The following is an 11657-nucleotide window of genomic DNA, read 5'->3' as shown; positions in this document are numbered from 1 at the left end:
GATGTGAACCTCGAGGAGATCAAATTCCAAGTCCAAATTCCCAAACAGAAGCTGTTCATCTCCAAGTCAGTAAATCGCATTATACTGACATTCATGATGGACAATGCCTGAGATATCTTCATGAGTTCCAGTATTCCTAAATACTATTAATAATGGGTAGGCTACTGGATCATTTTCCCTACAAAATATGTAAATGAAAACATAGAGCCACACTGAGATGCGGCTACTTGGTAAGACACTCTGAACATAAGGGACTAGCCCCATACCCTGGCCTCATATGGGAGCGAGTCAGTAGATTCTGTATCAACAACGTAAATCCCTAAGTCATGGCTTTTCCGTGGCATTTGCTAATGGTGCCCAAGAATAGTCTAGCAAATATTCAAAGCCGTGAAAGTTAAGTCCTGCAATGCCAAGGGTCTATATTGACTTTGGTTGGTCTCGTTTGATTAAAATCTAGCAACTAAAGTTCACACAAAGTGCAAATACAACTTCCCTGGTGGTCCAGTGGCTGAGGCTCCTCGGTCCACGGGATTCTCCAGGGGATTCTCCAGGGGATTCTCCAGCCAGAACACTGGAGTGGGTGCCATTCCCTTCTCCAATGCATGAAAGTGAAAAGTGAAAGTGAAGTCGCTCAGTCGTGTCTGACTCCTAGCGACCCCATGGACTGCAGCCTATCAGGCTCCTCCGTCCACGGGATTCTCCAGGCCGGAACACTGGAGTGGGTTGCCATTCCCTTCTCCAGGGGATCTTCCCAACCTAGGGATGGAACCAGGTCTCCTGCTTTGCAGGCGGATTTGTTACCATCTGAGCCACTACCATAGTTAGCCAGAGCAACTAACACCCAACTGAAGTTCATATAAAGTGTGAATACAACTTCCCTGGCAGTACAGTGGCTGAGACTATGCACTCCCGATGAGGAGGTCTGGGTTCAATCTCTGATCATGAAACTAGATCTCACATGTCACAACTAAGAGTCCCACATTGCAACTAAAGATCCCTCATGCCACGGCTGAGACCCAGGCACAACGAAATAAATAAATACTAAAACTTAAAAAGCAAGTCATGGGTCCAGTTGCCATTCAGGAGAAAGGGATACAACAGCATGAATATCAGAGAGCAAGGGTCTTGGGGGCAGGTTTTACATATAGGTCCTTGGGCAGAGCATTTGAGCTCCTTGAGCCTCGGTTTCCTCATCAGTAAAATAGAGCCAATAATTATATTTACTTCCCCACATCGTTGTGAAGACAAATGCAGCATTTCATACCAAAACATTCTACCACAGGAGCAGCATCTGATCTCAGGAACCACTTTCAGTTCAGTTCAGTTGCTCAGTCGTGTCCGACCCTTTGCGACCCCATGAATCACAGCATGCCAGGCCTCCCTGTCCATCACCAACTCCCGGAGTTCACCCAGACTCACGTCCATCGAGTCAGTGATGCCATCCAGCCATCTCATCCTCTGTTGTCCCCTTCTCCTCTTGCCCCCAATCCTTCCCAGCATCAGAGTCTTTTCCAATGAGTCAACTCTTCGCATGAGGTGGCCAAAGTACTGGAGTTTTAGCTTTAGCATCATTCCCTCCAAAGAAATCTCAGGGCTGATCTCCTTCAGAATGGACTGGCTGGATCTCCTTGTAGTCCAAGGGACTCTCAAGAGTCTTCTCCAACACCACAGTTCAAAAGCATCAATCCTTCGGCACTCAGCCTTCTTCATAGTCCAACTCTCACATCCATACATGACCACAGGAAAAACCATAGCCTTGACTAGACGAACCTTTGTTGGCAAAGTAATGTCTCTGCTTTTGAATATGCTATCTAGGAACCACTTTAGAGCTCTTAATAACCCCTGTGGCTAATGCAGTGCCTGGCATGTAATGGTGTTCAAGAAATGTTCACTGACAACTGAATGAATGAACGCACTCTGTAACTTATTGAAAAATCCTGATATCACCTTCATGCAATGCACAAATTTACATGGTCTTAAAAGAGTCTGTGTCATGGAGAAGTGACCCAGACATTGGAAGGATCTGTACCATTTGTTGTAATTCATTTAAATGTGATCCTTCTCCTGCAGAGCTTTAAGAACTTTCAAGGAAGTACATCATTACTCATGAATCCTTCTGAGAAGAAACAGTGCAAGGAAAAAAAAAAAAGCATGCCGTCTATAGCAGCTGTATGACAGCCCTAGAAACTGAAGCACAAGCTGTTTCCGTGGTCAGATCCCCTGGGCCCTGGGCCTTCTGGTACTCAGAGATTGGCTGTTCCAGAAATCAGGGATAAAGAATGGCAAAAATCTGTTGTCTATATGTAACCTAATCACATCTCCGCTGGCAGGCCATGTTCTTATTTCTTCTTCCCTCTTCTGAAAAGGAGAAACATTAAGTGATGTTCTCTTCTGATTCCTCCCATGCATAGCCTGGCTATGAAATTTACTTGCTAAATATAGTTGCAGGTTCTGGATTTTCTAAAACACAGCCTCGATATTCAGATAAAGTAGGGCATAGAGATCATTTGAGCAATAGCCACTAAATTCTCTTATTAACATCTGTTCATTAGAAGCGATGAGGATTTTTTTTTTAATATTTATTTGGCTACACCAGGTCTTACTTGATCTTTAGTTGCAGCTGTGAAGTCTTGGTTTTGGCATGTGGGATCTAGTTCCCTGACCAGGGACCCAGCCTGGGCCCCCTGCATTCGGAGTGTGGAGTCCTGGCCACTGGGCCACCAGGGAAGTCCCGGAAGTGCTGTGCCTCCAATAAAAGCAAGACCCCACAGCTTAGAGCACTGCAGAAGATGTGCTCGTGGCTGACTTCCCACCACCTCAGCCCGTGTTCTGACTATCTGACACTGATACATTACAAGCATTTCCCAAATTCTATCAGTGAAAATGTCCAGGAATCCAAAGATGCTTGTTTTATTGCTTAATGCACTGGGGATTACATTGAAATGTTAGGCACAGGCTATAAACAAAGCTCAAGCATTATTTATATGCAGCAGTATTCTAAAACACCAAAAGAGACAGCCCTGCAAGGCCTTCGCAGCACCAGGAAAGGATAATTCAGTCTCATGCCACCAGAGGCTCTTCCGGAACATGAGATGCCATACCAAGAAGTTTCTGTTGGAAACAGAAAGTAGTAAGTAAACTGTGATGGCAAAAGTTCAGAAAAAGAGTTTTTTTCTGACTAACCAGGACGCGACCAAGGATGTTGAAGATAAGAGTCTGAGGGTCATCTCCCATAATCACTAGAGATTCCCCCAATGTCTGGGGCTTCTTTTCTCTCTATGTGATTCATTCATTTACTCTGTGCTGAGTCTCCTGGCCGTGCAGGCTCTCCTCTAGCTGCGGTGTGAGGCTCCTCCCTGCGGTGGCTTCTCTCGTTGCTGAGCATGGGCTCTGGGGCACACAGGCTCCAGAGCACAGGTTTAATAGCCTTGGCACACGGGCGCAGTTGTTCCGGGGCATGCGGGGTCTTCCTAGATCAGGGACTGAACCCATGTCTCCAACAGCAGGCAGATTCTTTACCACTGAGCCCCCAGGGAAGCCCCAGTGGTTCTTAATAACGTACCAAATCTGTGGCTGCATCTACCTTCATAAGGCACGACGTTACAATGAGTTGTCTATGTATCTGTCACTCCCCTTGGCCATGAGTTTCTTGAGGACCTAACATGTAGTAGATGCAGGGAGAACGAAGGGAACGGTTAAGAAATTTCCAGAAGGAGCTCTTCATGGGAGCGCCTCTTCTGAAGCTGCAGAGGGCCATCAGACAGGTGGGAAGAGCGGCTGGGAGGGGCCGCTGGGGCAGCAGGGACACTTCATCAGGTCCGGGCCCTCAGAAGAGGGGCTTGGCAGCCAGCTCAGGACTGGGCAATAAATGACAGGGAGATACACTTACGTTAAACCAGCATCTATCACTAACCCCAACAGAGTGTCAGTCCTCTCAGGCTGGTGTCTTAAATACCAGCCTGTGTTTGTCACAGTTCTGGAGCCTGAGAAACCCCAAATCAAAGAGCCAGCACAGTGGCCGTCCAGTAAGGCCCACCCCCGACTCACAGACAGTCAGCTCTCGCTGTGTCCTCGGTGACAGAGGGGAAGTCCTCCGGGGCCTCCTTTACTACAGCACTAACCCCACTCACAAGGATTTCACCCTCCTGATCTGACCACCTTCCAAAGGTCCCACCCACTACAAACCATCACATTAGGGTTAGGATTCCAACATATAAATTTGGGGTCCACAACAACCATCCTTTTCAGGTCTTGCCCATGGATAACCAGCTCCCCCAGGACTTCAAGACCTGGATGTTTCTTTTGGCTACGCTCAGGCAGAGCCCAGTGGATCCCCACAGGGTGCCCTGGAGTCCCAGCTCTGCCGTTTGTTAGCCGTGAGAAGGTGGAGAAGTGTATTCATCTCCTTGAACTTCATTTCCTCAACTGGAAATGAGGAAACTAGCAGCTACCTGGGGGTGGGCAAAGGCTAAGTGCCCAAGGGGTCACTGCCATGTTTGTGGCATTCAGACACTCAGTCAAAAAAGCACTGATGGATATATGCTGTGTTCTAGCAACTTCACACTGCTCCAGGGCTGACAGCTGTCAGATTCTGTAACACACTTGGGATGAGTGGGAAGAAGGGTGGCCACAAGTGTTAAAAAATAGGGATCCTCGCAGGGCAGTATATATCATCAAATACCCAGACAGAGCCGCAGTTCTCACTCAGCGAGTATCCGTTTTTTCCTTCCTCAATGACAATAAGTGATTATTGTCAACTGTGACTTTTTAGGGTCACAGAGTGGTGATTCATCAGAGCAGAAGACTCATGGGCACACAACAGCCCCATCTCTCCTGCAATAATTCAGATCAAAATCTGGCCGGTCTCATCTAGTATAGACAAATAAAAGAATTATGCATGAGAAGCTTCTCTAATATATAGGCTCATCACTTCTTTAAATAATCTCAGTGGTCTCTTGGAAGCACTGGAAGTACAGCAAGACTCTGAGGGGTTCACGGGAAAATCCTTCATTCGGAAGCAGGAGCAGCAGCGTGGTACAGGGGGAAATGCCGGGACCCTGGAGACAAGGTTCCTCAGCCAGCCCGCTCCTTGCCAGTTGTGTGAGTGTAGGCAAGTTCCTTAATTCTGCCTCAGTTTCTGTCTCTGTAAAGTGGGGCCATTAACGTGTACTTTCAAAGTCGCAGGGAGAACTCAATGAAATGAGGCTCATCAGGCCGCTGGCCCATAAACATTTGTTTTTCTTCCTCTTGAATTCCTATTAAAATAGTATATCAGCTTTATGCCGTATCATCACAACCAGCTTATTCCATCCATTATAATATAGGCTGACAACATGTATCTCTACTCATAGGCACTATGGACAGTAAGCAATTTGTCCAAAAGAATTAATGAGACCTACAGTGATCTCAAATGCCTTCTATGAGGTAAGTTTCTGACACTGAAAGTGTTAGTCGCTCAGTCACATCCGACTCTTTGCGACCCCATGGACTGCAGCCCATGAGGCTCCTCTGTCTGTGGGATTCTCCAGGCAAGAATACTGGAGACGGCTGCCTTTTCCTTTTCCAGGGGATCTTCCCAATCCAGGGATTGAACCCTGGTCTTGGGCATTGCAAGCTGATTCCATACCATCTGAGCCACCGAGGAAGCCAAGCTTCTGAGGGGCACAGTCAAGGTCATGCTCATCCTCAGATCTCCCAGGGTGTCAAACCCAGGGCTGGTCACGAGGCAGTGCTCAGAGTATTTGTGGAAACTGGCCAGTTTGTCTTAAAACATGGAGATGCTTCACTTTATTAGTTCTCCACGGCATCCCCCCAACAATCAATATTCATCAGACACACATTCTTCAGTGGTTTCCACCACGAAGTTTTCAACTCTTGGGTTTCCAAAGGGAAGCCTTGTGGAAGCAAGACATCCGGCAATCACGATGTCATTTGTCGGTTCCTTTTATGTGTTCTTTCCCCCGCGCCGGGCAAGTCAGGGAGTAGAATCAGCAGAGGGTCTCATGGGACCCCACATCTGCCATTTTCTTTCTGCAGAACTGAGTGCATGCATCTCCTCAAACCTAGATTACTAGTCTGCTGCTATCCAAACTTCTTATTAATTTTAAAAAATGGCTGGATGTGTTACTTCAGGGATAATTACAGTTTCTGCTCTGGTTGTGCTTAGCCCGGCAGAACCATTTTAAGTGTAGGTTAAAAAGCCTGGTGTGCTACAGTTCTTGGTGTCGCAAAGAGTCAGACAGGACTGAGCGACTGAACTGAACTGGAAAAGGCAGTGACTACACAGGCCTTTGAAGTATTCTCTCCAACCCAACACACAAAGGAGTTATTCCTTATTCTCACTAACCTGCCTGGGTGTCTAAATTCCCTGCACAAAAGGGAGATTCATTCTCTGAGGTTAAGGCAGTTCCCATCTACCATCCTCAGTCAGGGTCCACACTCAGTCTCTGGACTATGCGTTTCCATAACGAAGCAACAGGGTTCTTCCTTCGGGTCTTTGAAGGCACCAGGCACTTTGCGGTCTACAATATTCACCCTCATTCAGCTTCCATTTTCAAAGACAAAACAAAAATATTAAATGAAAACTTATTTTGTTTTCTGTATGTATTAATCACTGACATGTAGCCCGCCAGGCTCCTCTGTCCATTGGGATTCTCCAGGCAAGAATACTGGAGTGGGTTGCCATGCCCTCCTCCAGGGGATCTTCCCGACCCTGGTATCCGCATAAATAAATATTTATCAACCTCCAGTAAGTGGGCTTTCCTGGTGGCTCAGATGGTAAAGAATCCTCCTGCAGTGCAGGAGACCCAGGTTCAACTCCTGGATCAGAAGATCCCCTGGAGAAGGAAATGGCAATCCATTCCAGTATTCTTGCCTGGAGAATCCCCATGGACAGAGGAGCCTGGCGGGCTACAGTCCATGGGGTTGTAAAGAGTCAAACATGACTAACCTCCAGTAAGTACAAATTAGATTCTTTTGGTTCTAAGTTATAGAATCTATGATTATGGCAGTCTACTGGCAGGATATGTGGTGGCTCAGATACGAGAGAACTAAGTCTAGAAACCTGGATCTGGGCAAGAGGACGGGTCAGAGAACTTAGATCATTATTTACAATCTTCTCAGAGTGCCACCTCCATTGTGTGTGTGTCTTCAGTCACTTCAATTTGTGTCCAACTCTTTGCAACCCTGTGGACCATAGCCCGCCAGGGTCCTCTGTCCATGGGATTTTCCTGGCAAGAATACTGGAGTGGGTTGCCATTTCCTCCTCCAGGGCATCTTTCCCATCCAGGGATCAAACCAGCCTCTCCTGCTCGTCTCCTACAGTGCAGGCAGATTCTTTATGGCTGCGCCACTGGGGAAGGCCTGCTACCCCTATTAATTGTTTTTTTTTTTTTCATTCTGCTTGAAATTTAAATTCTAGAGTAGGGACTTCCCTGGTGGTCCAGTGGTTAAGACTCCACTGATTCAGTCTCTGGTCAGGGAACTAAGATCCCGCGTGCCATAGGACCAAAAAGTTCTAAATGTATATAAACAGTCCAGGGCAGCTCGCATCACTGTTCCGTCCTTTGGCTAGGGGAAGACTAGACTTCTTGAGTAACAGTCTTACCAAACTTTCTTAAATGAAAGAGAAATAATTTCCCACAAGGCATGTGAAATACTAGTACTAAAATAGATACTGAATGTTAGAATGAAAAGTATTCTTACTGCAATAAAATATGCAGTGTTACCACATCCCGTCAATTAAGCTATAATCAGAAACAAATACATTTAACATTTTTGTTAGCCTGGATAAGCTTATGATGGATGATTTTCTCAAAACAAAACTCTATTTTAACTCACTTTAAATTTAGCCTTGAGAAAGAGAAACTCAACAGTAGGGACTCAGGAAACACGTGTATTTTTCCTGCTCACCTTCTGAGTGCTTGCTGCCCACGCCTTCTGGATGAGCCCTTGGCAGATCTTGTCTTTGTCAGGCACTCTGATAAGAAAAAGTTCCCCAGTCACTTTCAGAACCAAGGGCAGTCTCCATTCAGTAACCAAATTCCCTCTTCAGTTTAACAAATAAAACGACAAACTTCACAGGAAGTTTCCACCGACGCAGATGCGCTTTGCTTCTGGCTGGGTGTCTGCGTGGGGCGGGGTGGCGAGGTGAATCACATTCTCATTTCTCTCTTTCTGTTCGTCTCTCTAGCTGGGCAGCCTAGATTTCGGAATCCTTCAGGACTGCATTTGAAAACGGGATTTGGGGGCCAGCTCTTGGGGAGATAAAGGAGCACTGAATTACTTGGCTGCGACTGTCAGGACCTGCCAACATGTTCTGTGATTGTGGGGATTCCTTTGTTGACCGTCTCTTGGGGCACCTGCCGGAAATGTCCATTTGTAGCTCTCTTGACTGAAAGGGTAAGGTCTCTCCTTTGGCAGTCTGCTTAAGACATCCCTATCAGCTTTTTCATCCCTGCGTTCTCGGCAGGATCTCGTCTCTAAGTGACCTATATTCATATTTGGTCTACTCGGTACGCCTGCCTTGCCATCAGCGGAAGTCCAGTCTTCTCGCAGCAGCGCCCTTGGTGAAGGGAAAATGCGGTAGCCTGTTAACCACCACATTCAGGGAAATTCTCTTGACTTCTTCAACCTCAATCTTTTTCAGGGCTTAAGGTCACAAGACAGGCTTATAGAAACCTCATTTTCAAGTCCTCTATAAGCGGTCTAACACCGTACTCAAGAACGTGAGGGTACTCGCCATCTCATTTGGCTCTGAGTCTGTGAAAGAGCCCCATTTCAAAATGTTGATGTGTAAAAACCTAATATATTTTCTGCAAGTTAATCATGTGCCAGACACTGCTAAACACTGGAAATTAAACAAATTAAGCTTCCTGCCCTTGAGAAGTTCATAAGAAACATTTCAAGGTAGGAAGAAGCATGTTTTTAAAAATGTATTCTTAGTAAGAGTGCTCTTGAAAAATAATTGATCCTTTTTGATCCTTAGTTCCCTTACCTTAAAAAATAAGAGCGTTGATGTATGGCAGACACCAACACAATATTGTAATTATCCTAGATTAAAAATAAATTAGGAAGAAAACTAAGAGGCTGATTCCTCAAAAGGTTAAACACAGAATCACCGTAGGACCCAGCAGTTCTAACCCCAAGTACATACCTCAGAGAATTGAAAGCAGGCTCTGGTACCAGTGCAGCAGCATTCATAACATACAAGAGTCAAAGAAAAAGGGGGGGTCCTTGGCTTTTGTAAATAATGTGTCCATCAACAGATGAATAAACACATTTACAGTGGAATATTATTTATCTGTAAAAAGGACTGAAGTTCTGATGCCTGTTACAATGTGAATGAACCTTGAAAACATGCTAAGCGAAATAAGTCAGGCACAGAAGGACTACATTTCCTATGATTACACTTATATGACATGCCTGGAATAGTCAAGTTCATAGCAACAGAAGACAGAATGGTGATCACTAGGGACTGAGATGGGCCAGGAAATGCAGAGTTATTGCTTACTGAATGCAGAGTCTCTGTATGGAATGATAAAACATTTCTAGAACTAGTTATTGGTGATAGTTGAAAATGTTGTAAATATATTTAATGCCACATTATTTACTCTTCAAGTGGCTGAGAAACAGTAAATTTTATTATGTGTATTTTATCACAATTTAAACAAAAATGAGCTGGGCATGAGAAATCCTCATAAGTTCATTGGATTCTAACTCTCTAATTTCTCTAAGTATGGAAATGCCTGCTAGAAAAACTTATTTTGGGTTGACTAACTGTAAATATTAATTTTCAAATTCTAATGGAAACAAAAGGAAACTGTATTCACCTACAAAGTTCATCTCCGCCTAAAAGGGAAGAATGGGAAATAGAGTCAGATGACTGAGGAAAACTGTTTCTTCTTCTCAGAAACCACAGCTGGCAGGGAGCTCTTTAATTTATTCATTTATTGACTGTGAAAACCATGGCTAAATGTCTGAGGTGCAACTTCTCATCCAGAAAGTACAATTATGTAGTGTGAAGTAAAGTGAAGAAATGCTGTTTTTTGGTGGGTGGGGGGATGGTGGTGGGAGAGCCAAGTTTTAAACGGATTTGGGGAAGTCAGCAGATCTCAGAGAGTGAGACCTAGAGACTGAAAAACTAAGAATGCCACCAAACTGCCACCTCGGATCTAGGGAATGAAGTGGCTGTTTTATTTTGAAGGAAATTTCAGGAGACAGTAGCAATGAGAGCCCAGGAATTCAGCTCACCATGGAACCTGGAATTTTTACCACCCTGATAATGCAGGCGACCAGCTCCTTGGAAGATTTGACGCTGAATATTTAGCAAGTCTCATTTCAAAACCTAAGTGTGTCAAGGCCACGATTTGGGGAAATGTCACACCTCCCCTCCTCCGCGCAAAGCAAGTTCAGAAGAGGCGGCTATTGAAAGTAAAATAAGCCACAGAGCGAAAAGAAAGTGGAAAGACTTCTGACAACATTCTGTTCAGAGTAAGGCCTGCCCAACGGGAAAAGCATTTGCAATGTTTGCAGTAAACACACCACAGCAGAAATCTCTGCTTCTTGCCCAATTCTTAGGCCCTAAGTCACCTCTGCTAAATTATTTTGATCCCAGCTCACCACTGAAAGATTAAGTTCTGAGAAGAGCTTTTCTCCTAAATGAGTCACGTTAACTGGCCGGGTCTGAAAGGAAGGGGTGGGCTGGGGGCGCCTGCACTAGCGGCCTTCTCTGCGCAGAGCAGCCTCTCAGGACAGCAGGCAGCTCTGTCTCCCGTCTGCCTGCAGCATCGGCTGGGTCTGGCCCAGGACTGGCTCTGGGAGCAGCATTGCTCACCTTGGGAGTCCCACACGACCCGTTTGTTTGCTTGCTTGTTTGCTTGTTTGTATCTCCACTTCCTCCCTTGCAGACTGAGCTCTGCTCTGTTTGTTTTGCCCATAGGTTATCTCCTTTGGGGTCTGCACACATCTTTTTGTTTTTAGTTTATTTTTAATTAATTTATTTTTACTAAAAAAAATTTTAGCCACACCCCTCAGCATATGGGACCTTGGGTCCCTGATCAGGGATCAAGTGTGCAGCCCTGCTTTGGAAGGTGGAGTCTTAACCACTGGACCGCCAGGGGAGTCCCAGCAGGCATCTTCTGGGACTGGAAATGGCCTCTGTTTTCCTTAAGGCTGCTTTCTCCTCTTGGGGTTCTGCCCTTTGCAGCAGCTGCGGGGCCTTGCTCTATCTGTGTCTGGCTTCTCTGCTGATTGGAAAGGGGTCCAGGGTCCTCGACAGTGTAGGGGAAATGCTGGTCTCAGCTTTCTTCACCTGATTTGTTTTTAACTTGACTGATTTGAAATTTTAAATCAAAGAACAAGGTTTCAGAACACAGGTTCTTGCCAGTTTTGGAACATGGGATAGCTGGAATTGAATTCCCATTCTATCGTTTACTGCTTTTTACCATCAAGCCACTTAAACTTTCTAAGCTTCAGTGTTCCTTTTCTATAAAACAGGGTAATCAGACATATCCTCAGAAGATACCGGAAAGAATGTAATAAATGATCTGTGTCAAATGCCAACAACAATGCAGCATATAAATGGTGGGTGAGTCTTAGTCAAGGCCTGTCACTAGGTCGCCTGCTTTGGCAATCATTTGAAACTTTTATTTTTGTTG

The sequence above is a fragment of the Bison bison genome, unplaced genomic scaffold (assembly GCF_000754665.1).
Source record: "Bison bison bison isolate TAMUID 2011002044 unplaced genomic scaffold, Bison_UMD1.0 scf7180017864349, whole genome shotgun sequence".
NCBI lineage: Eukaryota > Metazoa > Chordata > Mammalia > Artiodactyla > Bovidae > Bison > Bison bison.
This window is presented reverse-complemented; position numbering follows the sequence as displayed.